This window comes from Cervus elaphus, chromosome X (assembly GCF_910594005.1).
Source record: "Cervus elaphus chromosome X, mCerEla1.1, whole genome shotgun sequence".
Lineage (NCBI taxonomy): Eukaryota > Metazoa > Chordata > Mammalia > Artiodactyla > Cervidae > Cervus > Cervus elaphus.
This window is the reverse complement of record NC_057848.1, coordinates 166,837,060-166,854,982: the sequence shown is the minus strand read 5'-3', so window position 1 is coordinate 166,854,982 and position 17,923 is coordinate 166,837,060. Positions and strand designations below refer to the sequence as shown.

At 45.9% G+C, this 17,923-nt stretch overlaps 1 pseudogene; it reads right to left on the bottom strand.

Annotated features, from left to right (window-relative positions):
* The window catches only part of LOC122690582, a 35,638-nt pseudogene extending 17,744 nt beyond the window's left edge, over nt 1-17,894 (bottom strand).
* Between the last annotated feature and the right edge of the window lie 29 nt (nt 17,895-17,923).

Here is a 17,923-nt window from a genome sequence, read left to right as displayed (position 1 = left end):
ATGGCCCCCTCTATTGTAATAGTTCCCTTGATTATGATAGTCCTCTGTGTTGTCATAGTCCCTCCCCTACTGTAACAGCGCCCACGGTATCAGAGTCACCCTCCTATAACTTTCCCACTCCACGGTAATAGTCCCCCACTACAGTAAAGGTCCTCCTTGATTATGAGTCCCCTCTCCACAGTAGGGCTTCCCTGGTGGCTCAGCTGGTAAAGAATCCGCCTGTATTGCGGGAGACCTGGGTTCAGTCCCTGGGTTGGGAAGATCCCCTGGAGAAGGGAAAGGTTACCCACTCCAGTATTCTGGCCTGGAGAATTCCATGGCCTGTATAGAGTCAGACACGACTGATCAACATTCACTTTCTCCACAGTAACATCCCCCCGACATGGCCATAGCCCCACTCCTCTATCATATTAGTCCCCTCTCTACAGTAATATTGCCCCTTGTGCAAATTGTGTCCTACCTCTGTGTAATCATCCCCTCTCGAGAGTAATAGACCCTCTCCCTGAAGAAAACATCCTTCTGTAATAGTCCCCTTTCCCCTTCACAATAACCCTTCAGAATAAGAGTCTCTTTTCTAATCTGAATAGTCAATGAGATGCAAGTAGAACCACACAGCAAAACAGTATATCAGAACCCCCAGCACAGCACCGTGGGGACCCGTGTGGATGTGTGTGCCCCGCCACATAGGGCTCCTTTGGTGTGTCTGTGTCACCATCCTGTAGACACCTGTGGTTGTGTGTCTGTCTTCCCCTCGAAGACGAGACCTCCGCACAGTACAGGTCACCTGCCCACTGGGTGTCGTTTCCACAACTCTCCCCACAGCACAGGTCACCTGCCCACTCCTGAGCCCTACTGTCTCCACATACCTGGACTTCTGTTCCATCAGAATCTGGGTCAGTGTGCAACAAATGCTTAATCTTCACATTTGGACCAGCCTGAGATGGTGGTGGGTTCACTGTGATGGGAAGAATAATGTCCCATTGCCTGTGGACACCAATCCTGTATTGCAAGACACTCTCCCATCTCCCAGGTACATAGGTGTGGGTCACCTACCCTCTGTTCCTTGTCTGTGAACCCCAGCTGTCTGGTTTCCAAGTGCAGATTCAGGAGTGCTCAGCAGTAGTGCCACCCAGCCTCGAGGCCTGGGGCAGCACCCCAGGGAGCAACCTGGGTGCATCTGCACACCCTGATGGCACTTCCTCCTGGGAGTCTGCCGTGCCCTCTGAGTTCTCAGTCCACTCAGGTGAGCAGGTGGGGCGCGTGCCAGTGAGCTCAGGTTCTGCCCCCACCAGCCCGCAGTGAGACACTGGAGGAGGCCCCGTGTGACCTCATGCACGTCTGTGGGTGGGGATGGAAACAGAGGTGCTCAGGAAATAGTTCTCAGGTGAATGAATGGATGGGGCAATGCAGGGCCAGCAAACCCAGCACATAGCTGGTCTTGTCGTCCTGCTCACCCGGCCCCCCTGAGTGGTCAGCAGGCTTCGTGATCACCAGGCTCCTAGACCTTTGGTCAGGCCCCCAAACTCATCAGCTCCCTGAAATGCTCACTGGGTCCCCCAGATACTCACTGGCCCCCTGAAACACTCACTGGGTCCCCCAGATACTCACCAGCCCCCTGAAACATTCACTGGATCCCCCAAACTTGCCAAGCCCCTGAAAGGCTCACTGGCTCTCCAAGATACTCACCAACCCTCTGCAACGCTCACTATTTTCCCCAAAGTCGCCAGTCCCCTGGAACACTCACTGGGTCCCCCACACTCACCAACCCCCTAACACGCTCGCTGGGTTCCCCTAACTCACCAGCCCCCTGAAACGCTCATTGTGTCCCCCAAGCACTTCCCGGGCTCCCAAAGTGTCCATCCACTCCGACAAGTCCATGGCCCTACCCCCTCTATGTATGGACAGGACACAAGACCTGGGTCATCAGGTGTCCTCCCCCAGTGGCACCGGCCAGCACAGGGTCAGTACCGGCTCAGAACTCATGATGGGCTTGTCACTGTCCCCACGAGCCACAGTCCAGGGGCTCCCTCAGGATCCGTGCTCTGACCCAGAGGGACTCAGCTTCCACGTGGAGATGCCGGGTGGGTGCCTCCCTTCCTCCACATGGTCCGGGCCCTCTATCCCTTCCTGTGCACAAACATACATACACACACACACACACACACACACACACACACACACACATATGATGCTGTGAAAGGTTGAGGTCAGGAGGACAAGGGTGGTGACAGAGGATGAGATGGTTGGATTGCATCACTGACTCAATGGACATGAGTTTGAGTAAACTCCAGGAGTCGGTGATGGACAGGGAGGCCTGGAGTGCTGCAGTCCATGGGGTCGTAAAGAGTCAGACACGACTGAGTGACTGAACTGATCTGAACTGGACACAGCTTTTAGAGTTGCTGTTAAAAAAAAATGGCCACAAGGAGTCAGCATTGCTTTTGCTTCACACTCCACTTCTAAATTTCTTTTTTTTAATTAATTTATTTATCTTAATTGGAGGTAATTACTTTACTATATTGTAGTGGTTTTTGCCATACATTGACATGAATCAGCCAGGGGTATACATGTGTTCCCCATCATGAACACCCCTCCCACCTCCCTCCCCATCCCATCCCTCAGGTTCAGCCCTGAGCATGCTGTCTCATGCATTGAACCTGGACTTGCAATCTCTTTCACAAATGATAATATACATGTTTCAATGCTATTGTCTCAAATCATCTCACCCTCACCTTCTCCCACAGAGTCCAAAAGTCTGCTCTTTACATCTGTGTCTCTTTTGCTGTCTCACATGTAGGGTCATCGTTATCATCTTTCTAAATTCCATATATATGTGTTAATATATTGTATTGGTGAATTTCTCTCTGACTTACTTCACTCTGTATAATAGGACCTGGTTTCATCCACCTCATTAGAACTGATTCAAATGCATTCTCTTTAATAGCTGAGTAATATTCCATCATGTATATGTACCACAGCTTTCTTATCCATTCATCTGCTGATGGGCATCTAGGTTGCCTCCATGTCCTGGCTATTATAAACAGTGTTGCGATGAACACTGGGGTACACGTGTCTCTTTCAGATCTGGTTTCCTTGGTGTGTATGCCCAGCAGTGGGATTACTGGGTCGTATGGCAGCTCTATTTCCAGTTTTTTAAGGAATCTCCACACTGTGCTCCATAGTGGCTGTACTAGTTTGCATTCCCACCAGCAGTGTAAGAGGGTTCCCTTTTCTCTGCACCCTCTCCAGCATTTATGTCTGTAGACTTTAGGATAGCAGCCATCCTGACCAGAGTGAGATGGTAGCTCATTGTGGTTTTGATTTGCATTTCTCTGATGATGAGTGATGTTGAGCATCTTTTCATGTGTTTGTTAGTCATCTGTATGTCTTCTTTGGAGAAATGTCTGTTTAGTTCTTTGGCTTATTTTTTGATTGAGTCATTTATTTTTCTGGAATTGAGCTGCAGGAGCTGCTTGTATATTTTTGACATTAATTTTTTGTCCATTGCTTCGTTTGCTATTATTTTCTCCCATTCTGGAGGCTGTCTTTTCACCTTGCTTATACTTTCCTTCGTTATGCAAAAGCTTTTAAGTTTAATTAGGTCCTGTTAGTTCATTTTTGCTTTTATTTCCATTACCTTGGAGGTGGTCCTAGAGGATCCTGCTCTAAATTTTGTTTTATGTGCATTCATTGTTGTTTTATATTGAAGTAGGGTTGATTTCCAATACTGTGTTTGTTTCAGCTGTACAGGAGCTGGATTCAGTGATAGACAGACATTTATCAATTCTTTTTTGGATTCATTTTCCCCAGAGAGATGATTACAGTGTCCCCAGTAGGCTGCCCTTTGCTATTCAACAGTTTTTTTCCTGATTATCTGTTTGATGTATATTAACATCTGTTTGTTCCTTGCAAACTCTTCCTTTATCCCACATCCCTAACTTTTTTACAAATAATCATAAGTTGGTTTTCTAAGTTTGTGAGTCTGTTTCTACTGTGTAATACCCTACATTTGCATTAATTTCAAGAAGAAGCCTGTCAGTGATACCTTCTGATATTTGTCTTTCTCTATCTGCCTTCCTTTACTTAGTATGGTATTGAATCTATCCATCCACGCTGTTGTCACTGGCATTATTCTGTTCTGATTCAGGACTGGGTAGTATTCCAGTGCAGAGGTGCACCACTCTGACTTCATTTTCCTGTCAATGAATAACTTTGTTGAATTTGCTGCAGGGGGAGCTTCCCTGGTGGCTCAGCCAGTAGAGAATCCACCTGCCAATGCAGGAGACATGGGTTCAGTCCCTGAGTGGGGAAGATCCCCTGGAGAAGGGCATGGCAACCCACTCCAGTATTCTTGCCTGGAGAATCCCATGGACAGAGGGGCCTGGCGGGCTACAGTCCATGGGGTCACAAAGTGTTGGACATGACTGAAGGGACTGAGAATACATGCAAAGGGAAAAAAGAGGAATGAGTTTTTTATTCTTTCCCTTTTTTGAGAACAAAGGAGATAAAGAAAACAGTGAGCAGGCCTGAATATTTTGAGTCTTTTTACTTTAACTATTCATAACTCTGGATGTCTGTGAATAAGTTTGCTTTTCTGCCCCCTAACTCTGCAGGAGCTACGAGTAACATTGTTTCCTTGGACTCTATGCTAAATACATCCCCTATCTGGTGTTTACCCTTACAACACCCTTCCCCTTGTAAAGACATATCAGAAAGAAGACGGCAGAGCCACCCTAATTGCCAGAGTCAGTTGCTGGGTTATTGACTTTAGTCTATGACTGTCTTTGAAAAAATGCACAAGGAAGAAATTGAGATCCTATCTCCTTTGTTCCTCATCACTGACACCTGACTGTGAGCCCTTGCCTTATATAAGCCCCTAGACTCTTCATGGGTGGGGGGTAGGGGAGTGCACAGTCCTTGAGGCATGACCCTATTGTGTTTCCCTGTCTGCTGGCTTGAGAATAAAAGCCACTTTTGTATCTCCTTGAAACTCTGTCTCCGTATTTTTTATTTGGCTTCACTGGGCAGAGAAAGCCAAGATTTTGGCCAGCAACAATTCTAGTTCTTGGCCATTGTCAGTTGAGCTGCCCTGAAAACAAGGGTGCACGAGTCACTGTGAATTCTGATTTTCTCTGGGTCTGAGCCCAGACATGGGATTGTTGGGCCATGTGGTTCTGGATGTTTAGTTGATAAAGAACTTCCTTGTTGGTTTTCATAGTTCCTGCACCCATTTACACCCCCACCAAGAGTGTAGGAGAATTCCCTTTTGCCTCCATCCTCCGCAGCCCATATTCTCTGTGGATGTTTTAGACAGTGGCCAGTCTGACCTGTGGGAGGGGGTTTTTCATGTGAGTTTTGATTTAATACATAGTGGCGTGCTGCAGTCCATGGAATTGCAAAGAGTAGGACACAACTGAGCAACTGAACTGAATACATAGTGAGCTGGACAAACTTTCCAGGTGCTTTTTGATACTGTACAGAGTGACTACAGTTTACCTCTTGACATTGTTTTCTTGAAAGATGGCCATGTTTTGAGTTCCTGTCTGATGATCTACCGCGGGACATGACTGGAAGGGCGGGGTCATTTACACTCCCACAGGCCTTGTGAAAATGAAGAGCCCAACACTAGGTTTACAGTTGTTTTTCTGGAAGACAGTTCTAAGGAAACAGCATTGCTTCCTGCCCCACTCTGGTCCTCAGGCATTGAGTCTCATGGAAAACTCTGTTCATGGATTGTCAGCTAGAGTGGACTGTGCCAGAAGAAACACCCAAGGCTTGAGTCTCATTTCTCCTTCCCCCTTACCCAGGGTCCCCAGGGTCCTCAGGACATATCCCAGTTTGTGGACACCACTCTGCAGAGGGTGCTGTCATCTCTAGGTAGGGTGACCCTAAGGATGGAGGCTGGAGTTAGGAACCCCAGCCTAGGGGACATAGAGAGACCAGGGGACCTTGCAAACCTGTTCCAGCCCGGAGGCTCCACCAATTCTTAGATGATATAGGCTTGGTTTCTCTGCAGGAGGTTCCACCTGCACCTGGAGATTGGGTGCTCATGCAGAGGGAAGGAGGCACCCCAGGTCCATTGTGGGGTCATATTTCCTGCCACATGCTCCCAGCTCCGTCTGCACTGAGATCCTCCAGGCTTGGGACCAAAACCAGCTCAGGCTCCAGGGATGTGACACCATCCGGGTCACCATGGCCTGAGGACAATAGAGTCAGCCTTTCTAATTCCTTTTTTGTACTTTTATTCCCTAACTTGAATTGGCGTGTGTAGTTGAATGACAAGGTTGTGGGTGTTTTTTGGGTTTCTTTTGGACTGACAGCAACTCGATTCACTTGTATGTAGATGTGTATATCTTCTCTTCCAGGTTCTTTTCCGATATAGGATGCTACAGAGTGTTAAATAGGATTCCTGTGTTACACAATGGTTCCTGGTGGATTCTTCTTTTTTTTTTTAATATTAGCCTCCCGATGTTAGACTGAATCAGTTCATTACTCCCTGTCCTACAGTTTTGTTTTGTTTTTCTTCCTGGAGACCATTGATTCTTTTCTGAGTCTGTGAGACTATTTCTCTTGGGTCAAGAATTTCATCTGTATCCATTTTTAGATCCCAGCTACAAGTGATATCTTATGCTAATACCCCTCCCTCAGCTCACTTGGAATGTGAGCTTTTTTCCCTGAGCCCGCCCATGGCATTCTTTCCTGCTTGTTATGGCTGAGTGACGGTTCATTGTCTTCTTTATTCCTTTTGGACGTCTTTGTTTGCAAATATTTTTTCCCATTCTGAGGACTGTCTTTCTCTTTCATTTATTGTTCCTTTGCTGTGCTAATGCTTTTAAGGTTAATTCAGTCCTGTTTACTTAGTTTCAGTTTATTTTTCATTATTCTGGGTACACTTGGTGGAATTGGTGTTACAGCATGCCCCCCCATGTTGTCCTCAAAATTGTATAATATCCGTCCTACATTTAGATCTTTATCTTCTTTGAAGTTTATTTTTGTGTATGGTTTGAGGGATATTCTAATTTCATTCTCATTTTCACTATTGATGCACATCCACGCTGTCCTCCATAGTGGCTTTCTTCTATTTTCATTTACAGCAACGGATGTGGAGGGTTCCCTTTTCTTCATGGCATCTGGCAGATTTAACCTTTGTAGAGTGCTTGACAGTCACCATTCTGATTGGTGTGAGGTGATACCAAACACCCTTCCCTATTATTTAGCAATTTTGACATCTTTTCATTTGATATTTTTTTAAAGTGTGAGTTAAAGGTACCTGTTAAAATTGGCTTTGTGACGGTCTACCCACTTATGAATTCTTTTTTGAGGACCACCTATAGGAGACTCCAGGAGATCAGTTGTTGTTTACTTAGAAACCCTTGGACCTTATGAATATTAAATGCCTGTAAACACGGCTTTCTGTTGATAGGTGGGCTGTGGCCCTCCCCATTGTTTGACCTGAGACCAAACTATGGTGGAGGTAATGAAGACAATGGCGACCTCCTCCAAAAGGTCCCATGCATGCAGTGCCACATCCAGTGCCCCCGACCCTGAAGCAGGCCACCATTGACCCGTGCCTCCACCAGAGACCCGTGGGCACTCACGGGCAAGTCTGGGTCAGTCTCTTGTGGGGTCACTGCTCCTTTCTCCTGGGTCCTGGTGCGTACAAGACTTTGTTTGTGCTCTCCAAGAGTCTGTTTCCCTAATACTGTGGAAGTTTTGTAATCAAATACCACTGGCCTCCAAAGTCTAATTCCCTGGGGGTTCTCAGTCCCTTTGCCAAATCCCCAGGTTGGGAAATCTGTTGTGGGTCCCAGAAGTGTCTTAATAGTGTGATAATATCTTTGGTATAATTGCTCTGCAGTTTGTGGTTCATCTGCTCAGTGTCTCTTTGCTGGGATTAATGGTAAACTCCCCCCAAGAGTGCTTATGCCACACCCAGGCCTGCTGCACTCAGAGCACCTGCCCCTGTGACAGGCACTGCTGACCTGTGCCTCTGCAGGAGACACTCAGACACTCAAAGGCAGGTCTGGTCATCACTGTGGGGCCTCCTGGTGAGCACAAGGTTTTGTTTGAGCCCTCCGAGCTCAGTGTCTCTGGCCAGTGTGGGGTTTGCTTCTAAACACGATTTTGCCCCTCCTGCCATCTTGTTGGAGCTTCTCCCTAGCCCTTGCTCATGGGGTATCTTTTTTGGTGGGATCCAACATTTTCCTGTTGATAGTTGTTCAGCAGTGAGTTGTATTTTGGAGTTCTCACAGGAGAAGATGAGCACACATCCTTCTACTTTGCCACTCTGTCACTTTGGATTAAAGATTTACTGAGCATGGCCCCACCCATCAGAACAAGACCCAGTTTTCCCCACAGTCAGTCTCTCCATTCAGAAAGCTTCCATAAGCCTTTTAACCTTGTCAGTCAGAGGGCAGACAGAATAAAAACCATGATCACAGAAAACTAATCAAACTAATCGATCTATAATGCTGAAGAAGCTGCAATTGAAGGGCTCTATGAAGACCTACAAGACCTTCTAGACCTAACACCCAAAAAAGATGTCCTTTTCTTTATAGGAGACTGGAATACAAAAGTAGGAAGTCAAGAAATACCAGGAATAACAGGCAAATTTGGCCTTAGAGTACACAATGAAGCAGGGCAAAGACTAACAAGAGTTTTGCCAAGAGAACACACTGGTCATAGCAAATACCCTCTGCCAGTAACACAAGAGAAGACTCTATCCATGGACATCACCAGATGGTAAATATCAAAATCAGAGTGATAATATTCTTTGCAGCCAAAGATGAAGAAGCCCTATACAGTCAGCAAAACAAGACCAGGAGCTGACTGTGGCTAAGATCATGAAGTCTGTATTGCAAAATTCAGACTTCAATTGAAGAAAGTATGGAAAACCACTAGACCATTCAGGTATGACCTATAACAAATCCCTTATGATTATCCAGTGGAAGTGACAGATAGATTGAAGGGATTAGATCTTATAGACAGAGTGCCTGAAGAACTATGGACAGAGGTTCATGACGTTGTACAGGAGGCGGGGATCAAGAACATCCTCAAGAAAAAGAAATGCAAGAAAGCAAAATGGCTGCCTGAGGAGGCCTCACAAATAGATGAGAAAAGAAGAGAAGCTAAAGACAAAGGAGAAAAGGAAAGATATAACCATTTGAAATCAGAGTTCCAAAGAATAACACAGAGAGATAAGAAAGCATTTCTCAGAGATCAATGCAAAACAATAGAGGAAAACAATAGAATGGGAAAGACCAGAGATCTCTTCAAGAAAATGAGAGATTCCAAGGGAACATTTCATGCCAAGATGGGCAGAATAAAGGACAGAAATGGTATGGACCTAACAGAAGCAGAAAATATTAAAAAGAGGTGGCAAGAATACACAGAAGAACTATACAAAAAAGATCTTCATGACCCAGATAATCACAATGGTGTGATCGTGCAGGATGAGAAAAGATGCGAAGATGTGAAAGGGTGTTGTACTCAATGATGGAAAAGCTAGAGAACATCCTGAGAGCAAATACTAAATTCGGAGGAGAGAGGAAGATGGATGGGGCAATGTAGATAGGTTGGGAGGGAATGTGGACAAAAGGAATGTCGCTAATGGAAAACAAATTCAGAACACGGGCTCTGTAAGGGGTGAGCAGGGCAAGTATCGTGAACAGTGTGTGTGCTGACCTCGCATGGATGTAGGTGGGGTGGTCGGTGTGCTGACCTGGCATGGATGGAGATGGGGCAGGACTGATCTATGTGTTCCTAAGCAACAGAGTTAAGCTGTGGTTAGCTGGTGTGGAAGAGCTGGTTGACAATCAGGCAGGGAGGAGGCATGTACCTGGAGGTGGGTTTGATTCCTCTGCTTGACCCCTTGCCCTCTGTAAATGAAAGACCAGCTTTCTGTGCATGTGAAGTGGCTATTAATTAGCAGTGGGTCTCTCTGACTCTCATTTTCTTAAACTGAGAGCATTAAAACTGTTTTTGTAGTGATTTGCACTAGTCCCAAGAAGTTCCGTATCTCATGTCCCCATTCCTTGCTCCTCATTCAGGGAGGCTTAGTGGGTTGACTGGCATGCCCCTTGGGAAAGCCTGTGGGATTCAGTGCTGGACCTGCATCTAGTGCCACTGTTTAAGCCATTTCACTGTGTGTATTGGTTCATTCATTTACTCTAATATGTATTTGTAAAGCCGTTATGAGATGTTCTCTTGAGATTTCTTATCCTCCTAGTGGTTGATGCAGTGTAGCTTGGAACAGATCCAGAAATCAGTAAGTGGAAGGTACTCTATACCTGTCCTTTTTTCTTTCTTTACAAAGTTTTATTTCATTTTTACTTGCAGGATAATTACCTTATGATATTTTTATGGTTGCTTCTGTATATCACCACGAATCAGCCATAGGTATACACATGTCCCCTCCCTCTTCAAAACCTCCCAATCCCACCCCTCTAGGTGTCACAGATTGGGGTCCCTGTGTCATGCAGCAAATTCCTATTGGCTATCTGCTTTACATATGTTAAAGTATGTGTTTCCATGCTAATCTCTCAATTCATCCCACCCTCTCCTTCCCGCACTGTGTCCACAAGTCTGTTCTCTATGTCTGCATCTCCATTGCTGCCCTGCAAGTAGGTTCATCAATGCCATCTTCCTAGATTCCTTATATATACGTTAATATACAATATTTGTCTTTCTCTTTATGATTTACTTCACTTTGTGTAATAGGCTCTGCATTCATCTACCTCATTAGCAGTGACTCAAATGTGATCCTTTTTATGGCTCAGTAGTATTCTACTGTATATGTGTACCACACTTCTTTATTCATTCATCTGTTGATGGACATCTAGGTTGCTTCCATTTCCTAACTATTGTAAATAGTACAGCAGTGAACAATGAGGTACATATGTCTTTTTCAGTTATGGTTTCCTTTGGGTATATGCACTTTAGTAGGATTGCTGTGTCATATGCTAGTTTTATTCCTAGTTTTTTACAGAATCTCCATACTGTTCTCCATAGTGGCTGTATTGGCCTCTTTCCCCACCAAGTGTGCAAGAGGATTCCCCTTTCTTCACACCCTCTCTAGCATTTACTGTTTGTGGACTTTTTAATGATGGCCATTCTGACCCTTGTTGGATGGTACGTCACTGTAGTTTTGATTTGCATTTCTCTAATAAGGAGCAATGTTGACCACCTTTTCATGTGTTTTTTAGCCATCTGTATGTCTTCTTTGGAGAAGTGTCTATTTAGGTCTTCTGTCCACTTGGTGATTGGGTTGATTATTTTTCTGGTATTGAGCTGCATGAGCTGCTTGTATATTTTGGAGATCAGTTCTTTGTCAGTTGTTTCATTTGCTATTTTTTCTCCCATACTGAGGGCTGTCTTTTCACCTTGCTTATAGTTTCCTTTGTTGTGCAAAAGCTTTTAAATTGCTTAGGTCTCATTTGTTTATTTTTGTTGTTCAGTCCTTTGGGTTTTAACCATGTTCCTTCATCTGCTGGATGTTTCTCTGTCATTTCGTTTTGTTTAATTTACTGTGTTTGTGATCCCTTTTTTGGTTGAAAGGCTGTAGTTTCCTCAGGAGAGTCTACCTCTCCTGAGTGGGGTTGGACCAATGCCTTGTGAAGGTTTCCTGGTTGGGAGGATTTTCGTTTGTGTTCTGCTAGGTGGATCTAGATCTTGTCTTTCTGATGGGCAGTGGCTGGGCCCAGTAATGTGGTTTGGGGTGTATGGGTTCAGTATGGCTTTGAGCAGCCTGTCTGCTGATGTGCAAGGCTGTGCCCCTATTTGGCTGAAGCATAGATGAGGGGTGTTTGGCACTACAGCTTCCTGGCTTTTGGGTGTGGCTTAGTCTTAGTGTTGGGATGGAGGCTTATGGGAGGGCACTCACCTATTAATGTTCTATGGGGCCAGGAGTTCTCTAGTGATCGAAAGTCCTGGAGTCATTAGCCATTAGCCATTTCCTTCCCCAGGGGATCTTCCCCACCAAAGGATCAAAGCCGGGTCCCTTGCATTGCAGGCAGATTCTTTACTGTCTGAGTGCCCAGGGAAGCCCTTAGAGAATGCCTGCTGGTACTGATTAAATATTAAACAAATATGTGTTGAAAATGAAGAGTATAGTGATGAATAGCAGAAACTGATTATCATGATAATTATTGTGATTTCACAAGTAATTGCTGTCAGATTATAGCACGAATGTGTATGGTAGGATGTAGGAACACAGTAAAATTTCCAACTGTGTGTTCATCTGAAAGTTTCTTAGGGTGATGGTAGGTCCCCTATTACAATTACCTTCTAAAGACAGTGACAGGATTTTTTATTGCTTTGTGTTCTTTTTTTTTTTTTTTTTTTTTTTACCTTCTTTCACTTTCTCATCAACTCATTGTTGTTATTTACTGGTTAAGTCATGTCAGACTGTTTGCGAACCTTTGGACTGTGGCCCAGCAGGCTCCTCTGTCCATGGGATTTCCCAGGCCAAAAAAAGAGAAGGCAAGTTTGGGGAAAGAGCACATTGGCAGAGACCTCTGAGGACACAGGGATGGAAAGGCCTGCCAGGAGGGGATGAGGGTCAGAAAGCTTCGGGTTTACATGAGGTCTGGCAGGAACAATGGCTCCCAGGCCTGGCAGTGGACACTGCTGAGCACCCGTCTGTCTGCCCTCTGTCTGTCCTGCCCCACATTTGCCAGGAGCCCCGGGGTCTAGACTGTGGTACTTGCTGAGCTCTAGACACAGCTGTCTGCTTGCAGGTGTGTGGGAGGGATGGAGTGCTCTTAGCAACTCGTTACAACTCTGGGAAGTGAGACCAAGAGGCTGGGGTTAATCTGGCTCCAAAGAGCTGAGGGACCTACATAGGTTCCAGGGCCAGAGGCCAGACCAGAGCTGCTGAAGAAGGATCCCAGAGGATTTATTGGAAAACCAGTGAAATTGGTTATTAGAAGGCAGCACCAAAAAGACTACAGACAGAAACCTGATATAAAATGAAGTATGAAACAAATGTGAAGTATTGTTGTCACTGTTGTTTTGTAGAAAGCTGGATTAAATGTGTTCTATAATCGGCACGTTTATCCCAGAACTTTCAGTTTTATTTCCACCACACAGCATCAGCAGTGAGCAGTGGCTGTGCGGCACTGGAGCGGTGAGCAGCTGAGGAGATAGCCCATGTCCAAGATCAGGAGTGGCGACTGTGAGGAGATACCCCACGCCCAAGGTCAGAAGCGGCAGTTGTGAGGAGATACCCCATGTTCAAGGTGAGGAGTGGTCTAATCACGTGGACCACAGCTGGTCTAACTCAATGAATCCATCAGCCATGCCGTGTAGGGCCATCCAAGTTGGATGGGTCATGGTGGAGAGTTCTGACAAAACGTGGGCCACTGGAGAAGGGACTAGCAAACCACTTCAGTATTCTTGTCTTGAGAATCCCATGAACAGTATGAAAGGCACAAAGATAGGACACTAAAAGATGAGCTCCCCAGGTCGGTAGGTGCCCAATATGCTACTGAATATCAGTGAAGAAATAACTCCAGAAAGAATGAAGAGAGGGAGCCAAAGCAAAAACAACACCCAGTTGTGGATGTGACTGGTGATGGAAGCATGGTCGAATACTGTAAAGAGCAGTATTGCATAGGAACCTGGAATGTTAGGTCCATGAATCAAGGCAAATTGGAAGTGGTCAAACAGGAGATGGCAAGAGTGAATGTAGACATTTTAGCAATCAGCAAACTAAAATGGACTGGAATGGGTGAATTTAACTCAGATGACCGTTATATCTACTACTGTGGGCAAGATTCCCTTCAAAGAAATGGAGTAGCCATCACGGTCAACAAAAGAGTCCAAATGCAGTACTTGGATGCAATCTCAAAATTGATGGAATGATCTCTGTTCATTTCCAAGGCAAACCATTCAATATCATGGTAATCAAAGTCTATTCCCCGACCAGTAGTACTGAAGAAACTGAAGTTGAATGGCTCTGTGAAGACCTACAAGACCTTTTAGAACTAACACCCAAAAAGATGTCCTTTTCATTATAGGGCACTGGAATGCAAAAGTAGGAAGTCAAGAAACATCTGGAGTAACAGGAAAATTTGGCCTTGGAATACAGAATGAACCAAGGCAAAGGCCAATAGAGTTTTGCCAAGAGAACACACATATCATAGGAAACACCCTCTTCCAGCAACACAAGAGAAGACTCTACACATGGACATCACCAGATGATCAACACCGAAATCAGATTGATTATATTCTTGCAGCCAAAGATGGAGAAGCTCTATACAGTCAGCAAAACAAGACAAGGAGCTGCCTGTGGCTCGGATCATGAACTCCTTATTGCCAAATTCAGACTTAAATTGAAGAACATAGGGAAAACCACAAGATCATGCAGGTATGACCTAAATCAAATCCCTTCTGATTATACCGTGGACGGGAGAAATCGATTTAAGGGACCAGATCTGACAGACAGAGTGCCTGATGAACTATGGACAAAGGTTCGAGACATTGTACAGGAGGCAATTGCCAAGTTCATCCCCAAGAAGACGAAATGCAGAAAGGCAAAATGCTTGTCTTAGGAGGCCTTACAGATAGCTGTGAAAAGAAGAGAAGTGAAAAGCAAAGGAAAAAAATGAAAGAAATACCCATTTGAATGCAGAGTTCCAAAGAATAGCAAGAAGAGATAAGAAAGCTGTCCTCAGTGATCAGTGCAAAGAAATAAAGGAAAACAATAGAATGGGAAAGGCTAGAGAGGTCTTCAAGAAAATTAGAGATACCAAGGGAACATTTCATGCAAAGACGGGCTCAATAAAGAACAGAAATGGTATGGACCTAACAGAAGCAGAAGACATTAAAAATAGGTGGCAAGGAGACACAGAAAAACTATACAAAAAAGATCTTCACGACCCAGATAATCACGATGGTGTGATCACTTACCTAGAGCCAGACATCCTGGAATGTGAAGCCAAGTGGGCCGTAGGAAGCATCACTACAAACAAAGCTAGTGGGGGTGATGGAATTCCAGTTGAGCTATTTGAAATCCTAAAAGATGATGCTGTGAAAGTACTGTACTCAATATGCGAGCAAATTTGGAAAACTCAGCAGTGGCCACAGGGCTGGAAAAGGACAGTTTTCATTCCAATCCCGAAGAAAGGCAATGTCAAAGAATGCTCAAACTATTACACAATTACACTCATCGCACATGCTAGCAAAGTAATGCTCAAAATTTTCCAGGCCAGACTTCAACAATACATGAACTGTGAACTTCCAGATATTCAAGCTGATTTTATAAAAGGCAGAGGAACCAGAGATCAAATTGCCAACATCCCCTGGATCATCAAAAAAAGCAACAGTTTCAGAAAAACCTCTATTTCTGCTTTACTGACTATGCTAAAGCCTTTGACTATGTGGATCACAATAAACTGGAAAATTCTGAAAGAGATGGGAATACCAGACCACTTGACCTGCCTCTTGAGATAACTGTATGCAAGTCAGGAAGCAACAGTTAGAACTGGTCATGAAACAAAAGACTGGTTCCAAATTGGGAAAGGAGTACCTCAAGGCTGTATATTGTCACCCTGTTTATTTAAATTGTATGCAGAGTACATCATGCAAAATGCCAGGCTGGATGAATCACACTCTGGAATCAAGATTGCTGGAAGAAATATCAATAACCTCAGATATGCATATGACACCACCCTTATGGCAGAATGTGAAGAAGAACTAAAGAGCCTCTTGACGAAACTGAAAGAGGAGAGTGAGAAAGTTGGCTTAAAACTCAACATTCAGTAAACTAGTAAACTAAGATCATCAGAAAACTAAGGTCCCATCATTTCATGGCAATTAAATGGGGAAACAGTGGAAATAGTGACAGACTTTATTTTGGGGGGCTCCAAAATCACTGCAGATGGTGACTGCAGCCATGAAATTCAAAGAAACTTGCTCCTTGGAAGATAAGTTATGAGCAACCTAGACAGCATATTAAAAAGCAGAGACATTGCTTTGCCAACAAAGGTCCGTATAGTCGAAGCTGTGGTTTTTCCAGTGGTCATGTATGGATGTGAGAGTTGGACTATAAAAGAGGGCTGAGTGCCCAAGAATTGATGCTTTTGAACTGTGGTGTTGGAGAAGACTCTTGAGAGTCCCTTGGACTGCAAGGAGATCCACCCAGTCCATCCTAAAGGAGACCAGTCCTGAATATTAATTGGAAGGACTGATGTTGAAGCTGAAACTCCAATACTTTGGCCACCTGATTCAAAGACCTGACTCATTGGAAGAGACCCTAGTGCTGGTAAAGATTGAAGGCAGGAGGAGAAGGGGATGACAGAGAATGAGATGGTTGGATGGCATTACCGTCTCAATGGACATGAGCTTGAGAAAACTCTGGAAGCTGGCGATGGACAGGGAGGCCTGGCATGCTGCAATCCATGGGGTCCCAAAGAGTCAGACATGACTGAGTGACTGTACTGAACTGAACTCATACCAGTGGGTTCTTCCAAGCATGTAGCCTAAAGCATTCTGCCTGAGGGAGTAGGGATCACACAGGTAAAATGTGTAACATCCCACAGGAAGCTCTGGACCATGGAACTAACAGTCCCTCTTGGGCAGCCAAGACCCTGAACAGTGACGAGAGATTCTCCTCTTTTTAGTCCCAGGGACAAAGAAGCTGGTCTGCCTGCCCATCAGGTCCAAGCTGGTGCTGGGAGGTCCCTGCATACCCTGACCACTGGATCAAACTCAGGTGGGTCCACCAATTCGAGCCCCACTGAGCCCCTGCTCCACACATATGTGGAGAGTCACTTAAGGTCACTTGAGGCTTATGTCCTTGGATATTCTTGGCCCTGCTCCTCCAGCTCCTCCTCTCGCTCCTGTGAGGACACCTTCACCTGCTCCTCCTCTGCTACCATTCAACCTCCTCACCCTCACCCCTCCTCCTGCTCCTGTTCCTTCTTCTAGTCCTGAGCATCTGAGTCCTCAGAAGGGGCAGTAAGGATGCAGCTTTGGCCCAGAAGCCAAGATGCCCTGGATGATGGCACTTCTCTGATTCAAGGGACGCTTTCTCCTCTGGTGCTCCTTCCTCTGGAGACAAAGCTAGGCTTTGGGGACCTAATTCGAGGAGCTCAGCTCCAGCTGTAGGGCCGCCAATGCCTACAGTGCCTCCAGTGGGGGCTGGTCACTCGAGGCTCCTGTCCTTGGATGTTCCTGGCCCTGCCCCTCCGGCTCCTCCTCCTGCTACTGCGAGGACACCTTCTCCTGCTCCTCCTCTCCCACCCCTTCAACCTCCTCTGTGATGTCTTCCACCAGCAGCTGGAGGACTCGCTGATCCCCAACATCTCTCCATCCTCCAGGGCTGTTCCTGCCTCTACTGCCTCCCCACTGATGAAGGCAGCCTCCTCGCCTGGTGGGCCACCTGCTGCCTGCAATATCCCTGATGGCTGCGCCATGCCAGCAGGCTGCAGGGCCCTGGCACCCTGAATGCTTGGGCTCACACTGAAGAAGACCCAGGGTCTGCATGAGCAGCAGGACCCAGGGAAGGATGATTCTGACAAAGGTGCTTGAGTCACCATGCCTCCGTGAGAATCACCTGGGTCTCGCATGCGGTAAGCAGAGCTGCTCTGAATGAGACTAGGATGCATGATGTCTCCAGGCCTCCAGTCTCAGCCTGTCACCTGCTACCCGCATGTCCTGAAGCCAGGCTCTGATCCAGGTGGCATGAGCCTGAGCTTCCCCACTGGGGAAAGGAGAGGGTCCTGGCCTCTACACAGATCTGCCTTCAGGCCTCGCATCCTGATCCCCTCACCACCTCTGTGCCTCGTCACTTACCTCTCATGGCAGGACTTTCCTGCTGGAGGTAGTGCTGCAGGGTATGGGCCCACAGGCCCTCCCCAGTGATCTGCTGGCCCCACGAGGGAGGTCCGCATGGGGCTGACCGGGACCCAAGCCTTCCCAT